Consider the following 15471-nt stretch of genomic DNA (forward strand, 5'->3'; position numbering starts at 1 on the left):
TTGAAAGCGGGCCCCTTTGGGACCAAGCTGTAAAACCAGTTTAAAAGGGGAAAGATCAAAAAACAGATTCTAGAAATTTGATCCCAATTTTATAAAAAATTTGCCCCAAAGGATATGTTCAGCGTATTTTATGAATATGAAATTTTCAAATTATGTGTGGAAAGAAAAATTTTCCCTTTTATTAAAATTTTTTTTCACATGTCAAGGATTTTTTATTTACATTATATTTAAATCAGGTTAACCTTTATCCTATGTAAATATAACTTTATTTATTATAAAAATGATGCTTATGTTCTTTAACTGAAGTAAAGCTAGTAGAAATGATTTATGTTTGATATGTAAATGAGAAAAAATGTTTTAAAGAGAAAAGTTCTCATATCCATTAAAGTTGGTTTCAGTATTAATTTCTTAGCACTTAGAAACATCTTATAGCGTAGGTCATCACCAATAAGGATATGCTATCCAATTTATTTGGTACACATAATTTCCAAACATATCGTAACAAAACCCTTTAACCAGACTTACGAAACACACGTCTGTATGTATCTAATTTCGATAGAAATGCAATAAATATCCATCGAATGAGATTTCAGATTGAAGAATTGTAGAAAATTAAGAATGATGCATATGTTCAATCATTTTGTCAGTACTTATTGTTTTTATATCATGTCATTTTCAGCGGACACCCTTGCCCTCCAGAATGCACGAATCTACTTGACCCTTGGGCGTATGACAGTTTTCCGGCCAGTGTAAAAAAACGATCATCAGGAATTGATGGTTTCACGTATGTATACATATTCATTTATTATTTATATCATTTATCCATTTATTAATTACTTTGCGTGTTCTCACATGTGTATTATATCTTAAACACAGAATCTAATTTCGATAAAAAAAATTAAAAAATTGTTATTTATGGTAAAAACGAAATAACCGACATATAACAACAACAAAAGCAGGAGATTATTATATCGGATGTAAAATTGACTGACTAAGTCATGATATATTTCTTTCAAATCTATGATTATTGTAAAGTTAAAAGAAATTCATATGGAAATTTCTTTTTTGCAATTTGATTAAATTGCAAGAGGTCTTAGTGACACCATTTTTGTCTCTCAATACTGACAGAATAGTATGTTTACGCAATAGTATTTGGCATTTGTTTTGTTATACTTCACTATATCTCTATAATGTATAGCTATATGTGACGTCAGAGGGTGTAGCATGGTAACTATGGTAATCGGCTCTATAGGTTAAGTTAGATAAAGTTCTGGTCTTTTTGGTGTTAGGTTGACTCAAATAAGCATTCTGCTGGGTAAGAAAGCAAATTGGTTGAATCAAATTGTTTATTTGTTCAAACATAGTATCAAATTGTTCCAAACGTAATACCAAATTTTCTTTACATACTAGTTACGGAAAGTGGACAAAATGTAAAAATAAAACTTGATTGAACAAACATTATGTCATTTTAACTCTTCATAATGCCAATTTCACTCACTCTTGTACTCACCTTGACCAAACCTAATGCCTTTAAAACCACAAACTTTAACATATTAACTCACCAAGCAATTATGATACGTTTGCTTTACACAGTTCCAATTTTACTCAACATAACGCCATTTAGACTAGCGGAAATGTCATTTAACTAACAATGCTCCAATTCTATAAAATATGTCAATTTCATCCAGCTTATTTCAGATTGGCGAAATTGAAGGACCCTCTTCATGTCCTTTTTTTACTCAAAATGATGCAATCTTGACTCAACAGGATATCATCTTGAATGAACATTACATATTATGGAATAGAACATAATTCTGACATAACCTAACTAAATGTAAATAATTCAACATAGCAACAGATGACTAAACCTTACGTCAGTTTGTCTCAGTCTTATACCAGCTAACCAAGCATATCAATCTCTCTTAACGGAAGGCAATTTTGGCATGTGATAAAAGATAAAGAAATAGTAATCTTCTTTTTTTTCAGGTTCGATGATTATTTATTTTTGAGATGGCTTGGTCGCGATATGAAGCGTCACAGGTTACAGTAGATGGTAATTTATACCATAACTATTACATTAGATTATAAGTTATAATATCAAAAATGATAGATTTGCTTATTTTACATGTTTGATATTTAAACGATATAAAAAAAAGTGTATTTTTTTTTCATATATTCCATTTACTTTTGAGTCGGTTTCGAATGACGATCTATCTTACGGATCATTTCAACTTCTTTAGCTTTTATGATACTTTATGCTTAAATCGATATTAAATTTGATCATATAAATCAAGTTCCTTATGCTGAGACAATTGTTAGAATTGAAAAAGGACTTAAAAAATCAAAAACATCTTAGCGCTTTTCTCCTTTTTTTCACAGGTCACAGATCTATATCATAGTTCAAAACGAATTCTGTCAGAACATTTTACATCATAAGAAAGAGCATATTTTGTTTTTGTTTTAAACTTACTCTATTTGAAGATGTTAAAACAATCAAGCTTGTATGTTTTTTTTATTTCAGGACACAAAGATAGAGAGATAACACCACAAACATTTTTGTCACTTCAATATTTTACTTAAAGGCAAGCTCTGGGTCATGGGTTCATAACGATGACTTGCTTATTAGATGTTAAAAAATGTAAAACTATTATATATACAATCAGTCAAAAAAAGAAAAAGACATTGTTATGGAAACAAAGTGAGTAATGGAGACTGACCTGCTTTTTTATACATTTTATTTAATTCAGTGAATCATTCCACCATTATTTATCGTTATATTTAGAACAATTGAAATAAAAAAAACTAAACCAAAGATTTTAAGCAATGTTTTATTGTCAATGATTTGAATATATTTAATACATTCGTAGTATTTACCTTTAAAATTACGTATTTAAACCCTTGTATTTTTACATGTAAGCTGTTGTATTTTTCTTATATTTTGAAACCAGATCGGGTCCTCAGTCTTCAACAATTATTGAAAATAAACAATAGAAAATACCAGTGGTGTTTATATTTTCTCTTTCCCCATTAATAGAAAAGTAATAGTATTAAAATCAACTAAATAAAGGGAAAAAGTTTTAGACACAATTAAAAAACATATGTCGTAAAAATATTAAAACCAACTAAAATACGTTTTAAAGTACTAGAATCAATAATATACATGTAAAACTTTGATAAAATTAATCTAATATATGTAAAAATATAATAAATTAATTAAATACATGTAAAAAATTAATTAAACATAATTTTCAACAAAACACAAGCGAGCAAAAAAAAGACAGTGGAATTCATCTTATTTGAATATCTTTTTGAACATAATTTATTTCTTTACATGATGTCACTGCAAAAACTAGATATTCTAAATTTGCAATTCAAACATGGTTCATATCACCCCACCCTTCCCTTTCTCAGCCCCATTAAACAGATAGGGCAATGAAGATCACCATTACACTTATTATATAGGCAAAGCAGTGGTCAAAACAACAAACTAAAAAATCATTTTAAGATTTATGCATGACATACAAATCAATACTTTCACGACATACAAAGCCAGTTGTGACGGTCAATAAACAAGAATTACGTCATGGAAATTGCATTTCCGCGCAATGTTAGTAAACACATCTTTCTATTGCGTTGTAATATATATCAATATACAATTTAACATTTAAATGTTACAGGCCTACAGTGGTGATATTCCTACGTATTTGTATTCCAACTATGCTGTTACGTTCTTTATATATCTATTACGCAAACAACTTTTGGATGAGTCAATGGACACGAATTTTTCTTTGTCCTAAAAATGAAAAAAATAATCAGAGTGACCTTTAATGAGAACCAAAGCGTTGTTTCTTTTTTGGGTTGTGATAAATACAAGCTTTGCATGTTTGTTTCTAAGGTTTTATGTATTAAAAGGAACGTTTTTTGTATTTTTTTTGTTTTTGTTGTTTGTATGTTAAAACTCTTGGAAATTTTTAATACACGGACCCTTCGTGCAATTTTTAATTCGCGAGCGGGGACATCTTAGCCAACTGATTAGCTTTGTGACATAGCTCCAAAATTCTAAACAATTGCCGTTAGATGCAAATGGTATAAATACGGCAATCTTAACCATATGGGCTCAAAGGCCCATGTAAGAATTACCGAAGGCTATATTTCAGTATTTGTTGTGCGTATGGAACGAGTGATCAGTTTGCACGCATAAATTACAATCATAATAGCAAATCATACAAGAGAGTAAAGAAAAGGAATTTTTGACCTCAGAGAAAAATACTAAATTTACTAATAAAATTGTCTGGAGATGGTCTGATAAGACTTAGTTTATGTGTCCCTAAAATCTGAGTTTCACGGTCTAGGCCATTTCAGAAAATTTTGAAACAATAGAAGCAGCAAATTATATGAAATGATTCTAGTTTTAGTTCGTGTCGACTTGCCTTTAATGCATCGATTTTTGTCGGACTGAAAATGGTAACTGTTCAATGTTGACGTTGTCAGTCCAGTTACATAAATAAAAATGAGAAGGGAAAAAGGTCACTGCGTTTAAAATAGATAAGATCTCTGTTGCGATGTAACCGGAAGTATAAAAAATCACTTCCGCCTGTTTCATTGCCAAGATACCGTGTTTTGATGTCGCTCATCTAAAATCTATATTTTTATTTTATACCATTGTTGAATCTGTCCGTGTTTTATCAAGAAGAACACAATATAGTTAGTGGTCACATCACGTCATTTTGAATAAAAATAATCTTTTCACTTACTGGCCTAAATGAAAAATGAATAGATAGTGTGACGGCTACAACATTTGAGAGGTTCTTTCATCTGTCTTGATTTTCAATCGCAAAAATGTATTATTTGTATGCTATAATGTATGTATATGTATCTTTGACATCACGAGTATATCTAAAGAAAAATTGAAAATGCAAGCGTTTATCCTTTCCTTTGCTCAAAATATTTCAAATACGATTATCATTGTATTTTCATTCAATAATACCATAATAAATGTGGATGAATTATAAATACCAATTGAAAATCATACTCATATACTGTTGCTCACAATATCAACGCATGTGAACTTGCTTCTCGCGTGAAACAGAAAAGTCTTTGACTATTTCGTACAAAAGTTTATCTTATGCAATAGAGAAACACAGTTTATCATACTATCTTTTTTCTGTTCATCATGAAAGGTCAATGATAACGAAGCCATACTGAATGTAGTTGTTTTGTTCGTGAACAGATTTTTATCATGCTGTCACGTACAGAGGTGCGTTCGATTAATGATATATCAGGAACTGGGAAACGAATCGAGTAGTAACTAGATACATAGCAAAGATATATTTTATCAAAATCTAGTAATAAAATTGACAGTGTATAATCTTGAAGCAATTTGTGAAATGAAAAGTGTCTCAGAAAAAAATATCAATGAATAAATTGCGTATTTCACTCTAAAACACAACACCGAGGGCCTTCTAGGCAACCAAAAATTAATTAAACATTAAACATACTTAACTTACAGAAATGAAATCAATTAGACATATGAACAAGCAGACCCTTGGAATTTATCGTTTATTTGAAGCAAGGATATTTTAATAGAGATACAGAAACAAAACATCATAAACATAATTATTGCTTGAAATATATGCAAATAATTAATTGATCAGCTTATTTCTTTTACATAAAAATGAACTTCCATTTAAATATGTCCATTATGATTTCGAAATTGTATGGTTTGAATTAAAATATCTTATCATAAATTGGATTTGTTTTCTCGAGGCGAAGATGAATGGCAATGCCACATTACAACTTTGACCACTCAAACGTAAGGTACGAAACCTTGTACCATTGTATAAATATGGATATTGACTTGGCCCTATGACAGTAGCAGTAGCCTAAACCTTAACCTGATAAAAAGAACAGAAACTAATAATGATTTGCCTCAAAGATAGAATTAGGAAAATCAGAATCGTATGTAGTCTGATTTTGATATCGATCATTGTCGTAAACTATGTCGACGGTTCCATTCGATCTTGATATGTTTGTGATACTAAACTGTCATTCACTTTGACATATCAAAACTCCTTTTTGTGCTTCCTTTTTCAACTCTTATTGCTTTATATAAAACAAATCATTGTGATACTATATTTTACTTACGTTAATATAAAATTTTAAAAAAATCTAAAACAAATACCACATGCTCTATTCTATGTAATCTTTTAATTTTCATAAGAGGATTCACATAAATATGACCATCAAAATATAAAAGATCAAACAGTGCAGTGCAAAATTGCTTTTCATACTTGAACTGATTTCATTAAGATGCCAATTATAGAAGTTCTTTCCACCAGTGATTTGATGAAGAGTTAATTGGCAATAAGTTTTAGACAAGAAGCACATGGATATTGTCCAAAATTATCGAGTATATGGTACATTTTTGAGTGATGTTTTGTTTTTATCTATTTCAATTTCACAGCATTGTAAGTCCTTAAAAATACTTATCTCAGTATTAAGAACAGCTTTGAGCAATGCAAAAAAAATTAAATGAATGAAAGTTGAAAATAAACACCAATTACCCAGAAATAGAACCATTATTCTACATCATTAAAATCGTACAGTACGTTAAACGCATGTTAGATTTTTTGTTTCTATTTCAAAGTCATGGTTTATTGCTTTACTTTTGGTTTCAAGGTTTCTTTGCTTAAATTTTAAGATGAGAATAATAAATAAAGGACGATTGAGTAGGATAGTAAATGGGAGATCATCTCATATTTTTAGTAACAAACCTTACAATATTATTGTATAGATTTAAAATATGTGAACTTTATTTGGAGTATTAGACAATACTTTATACAGTATTATGTAAAATTTCAACATTAATTTCTAAGTATCAGATTCACTGCATATTTTAATGCATTTTAAGCTTATCTCTATACAATACTATAAAATTGGTAAGCATTTAAAGTATAAAAACAAATATATGATCAGAATACATAACTAAATACTGCTTATACTTTAAGATGTACATTATGTCTCAGACGTCCGTATTTTTCCTTTCTTTAAATACGTCAAAAATAGATTTAAAATGTTTAATAATGGATTTAGAGCATGTAAGATATTTAACAATTGAAGAAAGTAGCTTTGAACTTGTGTGTATCAAAAAGTAGCAAAATGTAAACAAAGAAGTATTTTGACTTCCATTCAAAATACTTATTTCTATAATAATTAAAGTAATTGCCAACATAACAACAGAAATAACTATTAGTTCATCTATATGGTCAATGAGTAATGCTTTGGAAACTGTAATAAGATACCAAAATTAAAAGTTTGTGAGATAAAAAAAAGATAGCATATCTGAGGCACAATTGACCTCTAAAGTGTCTGCTATGAATATCAGTATCAAACATCTTAATCGACATATATACAATAACGTAAGCAGTTTGTAAAAAATACCAGTTAACAATCATTGCATAAAATATTTCCATCAGTTATTTTTGTTTTACAAAACTGGCCTGGGGAAATTAAATGTGTTGAACGAACATTTTGTTACAGCCATTGTTATAATATACGACATGCAACTTTAAATTGACAAATTATAACACTTCATAGATATAAATATTTCCTTGAAAACATCAATAATGCATTAATTGTCTGTTCCGTCATATGATTAACAATCTAAATTTAGTGACTTCGAAAATAGACAGTTATTTACCACACTCGTTATCAAAACCAGGTGATAAGAATAAGATATAACCATTATTTCTCATCGGTTTCTCTCTTCATCGAAAAATTAAGTGTCCATATGCATGAACTAGAAAATATGCTTCTCGACCTTATCTTACAAGAACCGCTATATCAGCAATATTGAATACCCTTTGAGAGATGCTAACGGTAGTTGGACACATTTTCGTTGAAAACAATATTTAATATCATTTTAAAGATGAGCAGTGAGCATTATTTATACGGTAGCTTTGTTACTTTTTTCAGTGATAAAAATATAAAAAATCCTTTGAGAGATGAGCAGCGGACGTTGTTAAAATATAAACATTTTTGTTGAGCACAATATTGAATACGCTTTGAGAGATTATTGTGCATTTCTCACAGGTGTTCAAGGTTATTGAGTGAAAGCAGTGTTAATTGTGTTTTAGAGTTTAGCAGTAAACATTACTAATTATCTATCAAGAAGTCTCCATTAAAATTATGATAAAAATGTTTTGTGAGAAGAGCAGAGCGCATTGCTTATAGAAGTTCATGAATTTTTCGGTGAACACAATGTACTGTACACTATGTTTTGGAAAATGATCAATGAGTATTTTTACGGTTGTTCGAGAAATTGTCAGTGAAAACAATGTTAACTATGTTTTGAGGGATGAGCAATGAACGTTGCTATATGTAGTTTGAAAATAGTTCAGTAAAGACGATGTTATATATGCTTTATTGTGAGCATTCTTTAACGCTATTCGAGAAAGTGTCATTGAATACAATTTCATATGTGCTTAGAAGCGTTGAGCAGTAATAATTGCTTAAGAAGATGCGAGAAGTCTTGTGTTTGAAAAATGAAAAAATTGCTTCAAGAGGTGCGTAGTTGAGAAATTGTTAGTGAAAACAATGTTAATTATGCTTTGAGGTGTAGGTATTGAGTATTGCTATTAGTAGTTCGAGATGTTAAAATAAAAACAACGTTAAAAGTGCATTCGGACCAAAGCAGATAAAAGTATTAATGTTTGTTTCTTTCTTATATTAGCCGATATATGCAACAGAAAAAAGAATGCGTGTTAAAAATGTAAGAAGTATTAATGACTGGTATTTTAATGTTATTTAAAAACTCCGATATAACAAAATTCATTATGTATCAAAATCAAACTGTTGTAAGAAATATTCATATTTTTTATAATTTGTTAATAAAAATTTATATGTTTGCAGATGTTTGTATTAAAGTCTCATAAGATACCTCACATATTGGCACTTGTTTTAGCTGTAAGGACAAATGTAACATTCTTCATTAAACGAAAATTTGAGACTTTTATAATTTCTAGGAAAGAATAAAACTGATGAATAGCTGATTGCTAAGAGGGTAAGTTATCCTTAAGCACATTATACCTCAGAAATCCCTATTTTTAAAATTGGCCAGAAATGTGAAAGATGTGTTTTATAATGGTTTGATAATGAATTTAGAGCATGTTAGATGTTTGACAACTGATAAAAGTAGCGCTTAAAATTAAGTTGTGTCTCATAAAGATAACAAAATGTAAACAAAGTAGTATTTTGACTTCCGTACAAAATACTTATTCACTATAAGTATATCAATTACCAACAGAACTTATTATGCAAAAGAAAGTTCATATTAATAGCAAATGAGTATCTTTTTTGAAACTGTAATAAGATGACAAAAATGAAAAAGTTTAGAAGTAAAAATGACAGTATTTCACGGGCAAAATGGCCAATAAAAAGAATTTTTCAGGAAATCATTTTACATTTTGCAACAATAGTTCTGATCATGTTGCCTATTGATTAAATCTATAAAAACAGTTATGAATTGTGTTGCATTTTGAAGTGCCAGACAACTCTTCTTTTATGTTGCTTGTCTCAAATGTATATATTTTATATGATATACCTTTGTTAAATCTTTGCGTCTTGTACAAAGAAAAACACGATATATTATATGTCATTTTTAATGAAAGTAATGAAAGATGTACAGATAGTGTGACGATTACGAATGTTTAGAAGTTTTCCCTATATATATATTCAATATTTCTTCAGTTTTATTCGCAAATATTTACTCATTGTATGATCTAAAATGTATCTATGAAATCCCGAGTATTTCCGAGGAAATTTGGACAAAGCAAGTGCTTATCCAAATGACATATTTGTTTCGCTTTTAATCATACACCATTGTAAATATACGATTATTGTTATTTTTTTATTCAACAATTGAATTTGAAGTTAAATTATAAAATACTCATTGAATATCAAAAAAAACATTCTGTAACTTACAAAACTCAAACACGTGTACGGTTGCTTATTATATGAAACAATAAGTACCTGATTGTTTTGTTACTTAGTTTTATTCTTAAATCATCTTTCTCTTCGTGATGCAATGAGAACACATTTGGAAAGTGATTGCAAGGGAAACGTTCAATACGGCCTATTTATTCTTGAACAAATTTCGATCATACAATCACGTAGAGAGGTGATCTCGATTGACGATTTTATATTTTCAGGAAATAAAAAACAAATCAAGGAGTAAATAGGCAAGAGGCGAGGAAATATCATATCAAAATCAAGCAATAAAATTTACAGTGTATAATGTTAAAACAATTTGTCAAATTGGTTGTGTACGATCCAGAAAGAAATTCGAACAACTCTCAGTTAAGAAAAATAACACAACAGTAAGGGCTTTATTCCTTTAAACGATGAAACAATAGGTTAGGTGTACTTAAAATACGTGAACCAACAATGCTATCAACGAGTCATGTGAACAGACATCATTTTTTTAATGATGATATGGTTTATAAGATTCGATGCATGATATGCACATAAAAGAAATAATATACCAATTTATAGCATTATTTTAGAAAAGTTATCACTTAAATAGTTGAGTTTCTTTTCATCTAAATGTTTGTTTTGCATTTGTATTGGTTCATTGTGAATTCGAATTGTTTGTTAAGAATAGAAATAACTTGTTGCTCATTCTAGCTCATTCATTCCAATTTCTTGTACAGACCTTTAACTCACACCAAAAGCATGCATATAATTTCACCTTTTCAAAAATTTTAATCTCACAAAATTTCTCTTTCATACTTCTTCCAAATCCAAGATGGCGTCCAATATGGCCGTCGATTCTGTGCAAAACTGTTATATCATTTTTATAGTATAATTTGTTGCACAAATTATGTTTATTATGATAAAAAAAGTGTTTAAACATATCAGAGATAATCAAATTATATGTTAATCTCAATAAAAGTAAACATTTTAAAAGTTTTTGTCTAAAAATATCTTTAAAAAAGATCAAAAAAAACTTTTTTTTCATATTTTTCAAATTTGATTTTCTAAAGTAATGTACAAAGTTAAAAAAGTTACTTTATATCTTAAACTGTATTTGACATTCCATTAATATCATGTGTTTATTGTAAAGAATGTAAGAAAAGCATTAAATATGTAGGTTTTATATTTTGTGAAAGTGGGTGGGGTAATTTTACATGATAATCTGAAAGAAAAAACAACAAAAAATCTACATAGCTAAGTTCATTCTATTTCTTTGCCTTTTTACTTTTCTATGAATTCTTATGCAAATGTTCCAACTTAAAAAGTACTTTTTATTGGATGAAAGTATTTTTGTCTTCCTTCGGGCCATTTGGTGGGTGAGCAAGAAATGCACATACAAACGTGTATACATTCAGTTATTAAATTTGGTTGCATGATAATTATTGTTTCAATATATTTGATATGATATATTAATTGTTAATCGTAAAGACATATAAGAAGACAATAAATCAACTACAAGTGCTTAAAATAGCAAACGTGTACTTGAATGTATTAGGTATAAATGTAGTCCATAAACGCATATTTTTGTCTCCTCCACAATTTTATATATATAATATAAACATGGCTTAAAAGCCAACAAAATGTATGTGATGTGAAACATATATATCAATGATATGGCCTGGCGTGCATGCAACTTTTTGAAAAGTTAAGATACAAACTAAGTATACTAGTATTTCCTAAAGTAATCATATCTTATTTTTTTCTTTCAATAAGAGGGTAATGATGACCCTGGATCACTCACCTAAGATCATTGTTGGAAAAAAGGTAACAAGATCATTTTGGGAGTGTCAATTATGTCATAACACACATGATTTGTGTCATAATTGAATCCGGTTGCTTTTAAAGAAACATGCTCAATATCTGCTTTCAATTTTTTATTTCACACGAGAGAACTTTAATAACCATATCTATATACGAGTCCATATAAACTTAGTGACCTTTTGTGTTTGGTAAAGTTGGACCATGTTGTCCATGATATATCATTATTATAACATTTTTATGATGATACATGATTAATGTATATGCGTCGGATAGTGTAGGTTAAGAGAAAACAGATTTATTACAGTAGTCTTTGTAAATTAAGTGATACCATTGCAAAACCATTTTAGACTGCAATAGCATCATACAAATTTATGCATGTTATATCAGTCTACATCCCAAATACCTTATTTTAAGTCAATGAAGTTTAACACTAGATGTTTTTAATGTGTTTTCCTATACAAGTCTGTGAACCCAGATGGCTCTATGAGCATGATTCATTAAATGTGTTAATAAAGACACAAGGTGGTGCTACATGCCAGCTTAGTACCTGTGCTCTATGCATTTTGATTTTTGAGAAGATTTTTTTTATTGCATGTACACTTAATGATACAAAAGTGTTTTATGTAACTTTTAAAGAGGTCTTCTTTACTTGGCAAGGTTATATTTTGACTATATAAGCTCTAGGCATTACAGTTTGTTTGTTTGTTGATTTTTTTTAATAACATCAACAACAAAACAACTTCAATGCGATTCCCTACACAAGTCTTTAAAAACTGTGTTCCTCGTGAGGGCCTTTAAATCATGTTCCTGCAGTCCAAAATGGCTTTCCCTTTCACTTAGTTTACATTGACTTATATATTAAAATTCTTCTCCGAAACCATGTGCACAGAGAAGAGAAAATATTGTATATCATAACATTGTGATGCTATATAAAGATTATAAACTTTTGGCATAGGGTCACAATCACTTAGTTTACACGGACTTTTATTGGAATATAGTTATATGAGTCTTCTTGTAGTTCTGAGAGCCTAGTTATTGGACATGATTCTTTAAATCATGACTGGTGGAATAAGATAGTCCTTAATATATGGTTTTAGCATTCTTCAGTATAAAAGAATTATAGATCTTTTCCAGCAGTGGGTCTTAGGTGCGTGATCTAGGGTCAACAATGCTCTCTTGTTTTATGGGAAAAATAAAGTAGGAATACATTTAGTTTATATTCCAAAGTATAAAGTATGTTTGTTATGTGGGTCAAGCGGTTTTATTGATACCTATTTTAGCACATCTAGTTATAATATAATATGATGTATCAGTCGCCTAATTTTTTGTTTCTTTTGAAAATATCATGTCTACATAAGTTATTAGAAATGGACGGTACTTATTCAATTATACTTGGTTACAATGATGTGCAAGTAAATATAACTTTGAATCATTCTTTTACAAGCTTTTAGACTAAATTGTGCAGGAAATAATTGTATTCATAAATAGACAACATTTCACTAAGGTCCAGGCATGATTTTATCTAACATATGGTTCGTTGATGAATATTCAGTCTTCTTTCTGTACAATTATCAAGTTATAATATGACTATTGAAACAACTTATATCATGCAAACACATTTAATAACTGAATGTATACATATGATTGTATCTGCATTTATTGATACTTTAGTACACCCTCTAGACCTGAAGGAAAACAAAACTATCTTAATACAATAAAATACTTTTACAGTGAATATTTGCATAAGAATTCTTAAAAAACGTTATTTTGTACTACAATTGTCTGATAAATTTACCCCACCCACTTTTAATAAGTATAAAACCTTCACATTTTTGTTTGTTTTTGTTACAATTATACAATAAAACATAGTGTTGATTGAATATCAAATACACTTTAAGAAACTATGTAACTTTTGGAATTTTGTACATAGACCTAGAATACCATGTTAGAGAAAAATGAAAAAAGGGCACTTTTTCTTTGATTTTTTTTTAAAGTTTTTTTTTTGTACAAAAAAAAAATAAAAACATGACTAACAATGTGGTTAACCTAAAATTTGATTTTTTTCTAAAATATTTCACAATTTTATATGGAAATACGCATACCGTGTGCAAAAATTTATACTACAAAAGAGATATATCAGTTTTCATTTAGATTGGCAGCCATATTGGACGCCATCTTGGATTCTGAAGAAATTTGCAAGAGAAAATGCTTGAAGATTTAAATTTTTGAAAAAGGGAAACTATATGCATGCTTTGGTGTAAGTTTCAGGCCTGTACAAAAATTTGGAATGAATGATCTATTATGTACATCAAATTTATATGGCGGCCATCTTGAAAATGGCGGCCATCTTGAATGAGCAGAGATATTTTTGGGCCCACTTCACTTTTGAAATCTACATGGTCTAAAGATAATTTCCTGAAAGTTTCATGCTTGTATCACAATTTGCACTATTTTGACAGCAGAGACCTTATTTCCCGCCCCACTTAGACATACAAATCAACTGGTTTCAAACCATATGAAATACATAGAATCTCATATGAATGACCATATATAAAGAATACATTGTTGATGTTTTGATAGAGATGGTTTATCCGTTGAGCGAGAAAGTGTATCTTGGAGAGCTTCGACACCGAGCATGTATTTGAGTTATCCTGCTTTTGATCATGTTTTTAGACAATTTACTAGTAAAAGATTTCAATCTTTCCCTGATGAAATTTTGTCTTGTTTTTCTATTTACCATGTGAGGTCATCATAGTTATGACATAATGACTGGAATTAAAATAAGTTTATCCGGCAAGGCTTCCAGATGATAATATAGATAGTAGCTGCATAAAATGTAAAATTTAAAAAACAGGTTCAAGAAATGGCTACAAAGCAAGCCTTTGCTGAGATTTGATAACTATGATATAATTATAACCCCCCCCAAAAAAAAAAAAAAAAACAAAAAAAAAACAAAAAAAAAAAAAAAAACAAAAAAAAAAAAAAAAAAAAAAAGCAGAAAGAAAACTATCAAAAATAATATTTTCATTAAGTACATTTTTATAATTATTACAATATTTTATTTCAATTACAGATAAATATCAAGAACTTCTGGATATTGAAAGGAAGAAATGCAAATTTCTAGAAGAAATTCTCAACACGCAAAAGCAACAAAATGAAAATCTTGGGGCAATTTCAAAGGAATTGAAGCGTCTGACTGACATTATTGCATACAAAAGTAGCATTGATAACCTCCTTGAACTTTAAATATAGAGGATATCTGTTTGTTTTGCATGTAAAATTGAAATATAATTTCACTGAGTGAACACCAGATGCAATATTTTCACGAGTGGCGTAGCCACGATTGAAAATATTATAGCTGGTTTTCACGAATGAAATATATTTCAATCTTATATGTAAAACAAATAAATTTTCTTTTTATTTCATGCTTTTTAAGTGATTTTAAGTATCTTATTACTGATTTTGCCATGTAACGTCCCGCATTCTCCTTTGTGACGTCATCACATCATGACGTCACGTCATCAATTTTGAAATAGTTAAATTTCTCTAATTTTTTTACATTTTTTAACATGATGTATGAAGACATCGACTTTCTTTTCCTAAAGAAACAAATTTACGTATGACGGCATTTATTTCTGCCTGTTATTCCATTTAGTTTTTTTTTCATTTGCATTCAGA

General features: G+C 29.1%; 1 long non-coding RNA gene across 1 annotated transcript; it reads left to right on the forward strand.

Annotated features, from left to right (window-relative positions):
* The first annotated feature begins 677 nt into the window (after nucleotides 1-677).
* Nucleotides 678-2994, forward strand: LOC132746092 (uncharacterized). Its single transcript, XR_009627943.1, has 3 exons — nucleotides 678-784; nucleotides 1987-2053; nucleotides 2522-2994. It is a non-coding gene; the product is annotated as an uncharacterized LOC132746092 (long non-coding RNA).
* The last annotated feature ends 12477 nt before the right edge of the window (nucleotides 2995-15471 follow it).

This window comes from Ruditapes philippinarum, unplaced genomic scaffold, assembly GCF_026571515.1.
Source record: "Ruditapes philippinarum isolate M1 unplaced genomic scaffold, ASM2657151v2 ctg8157_1_1_1_1, whole genome shotgun sequence".
NCBI lineage: Eukaryota > Metazoa > Mollusca > Bivalvia > Venerida > Veneridae > Ruditapes > Ruditapes philippinarum.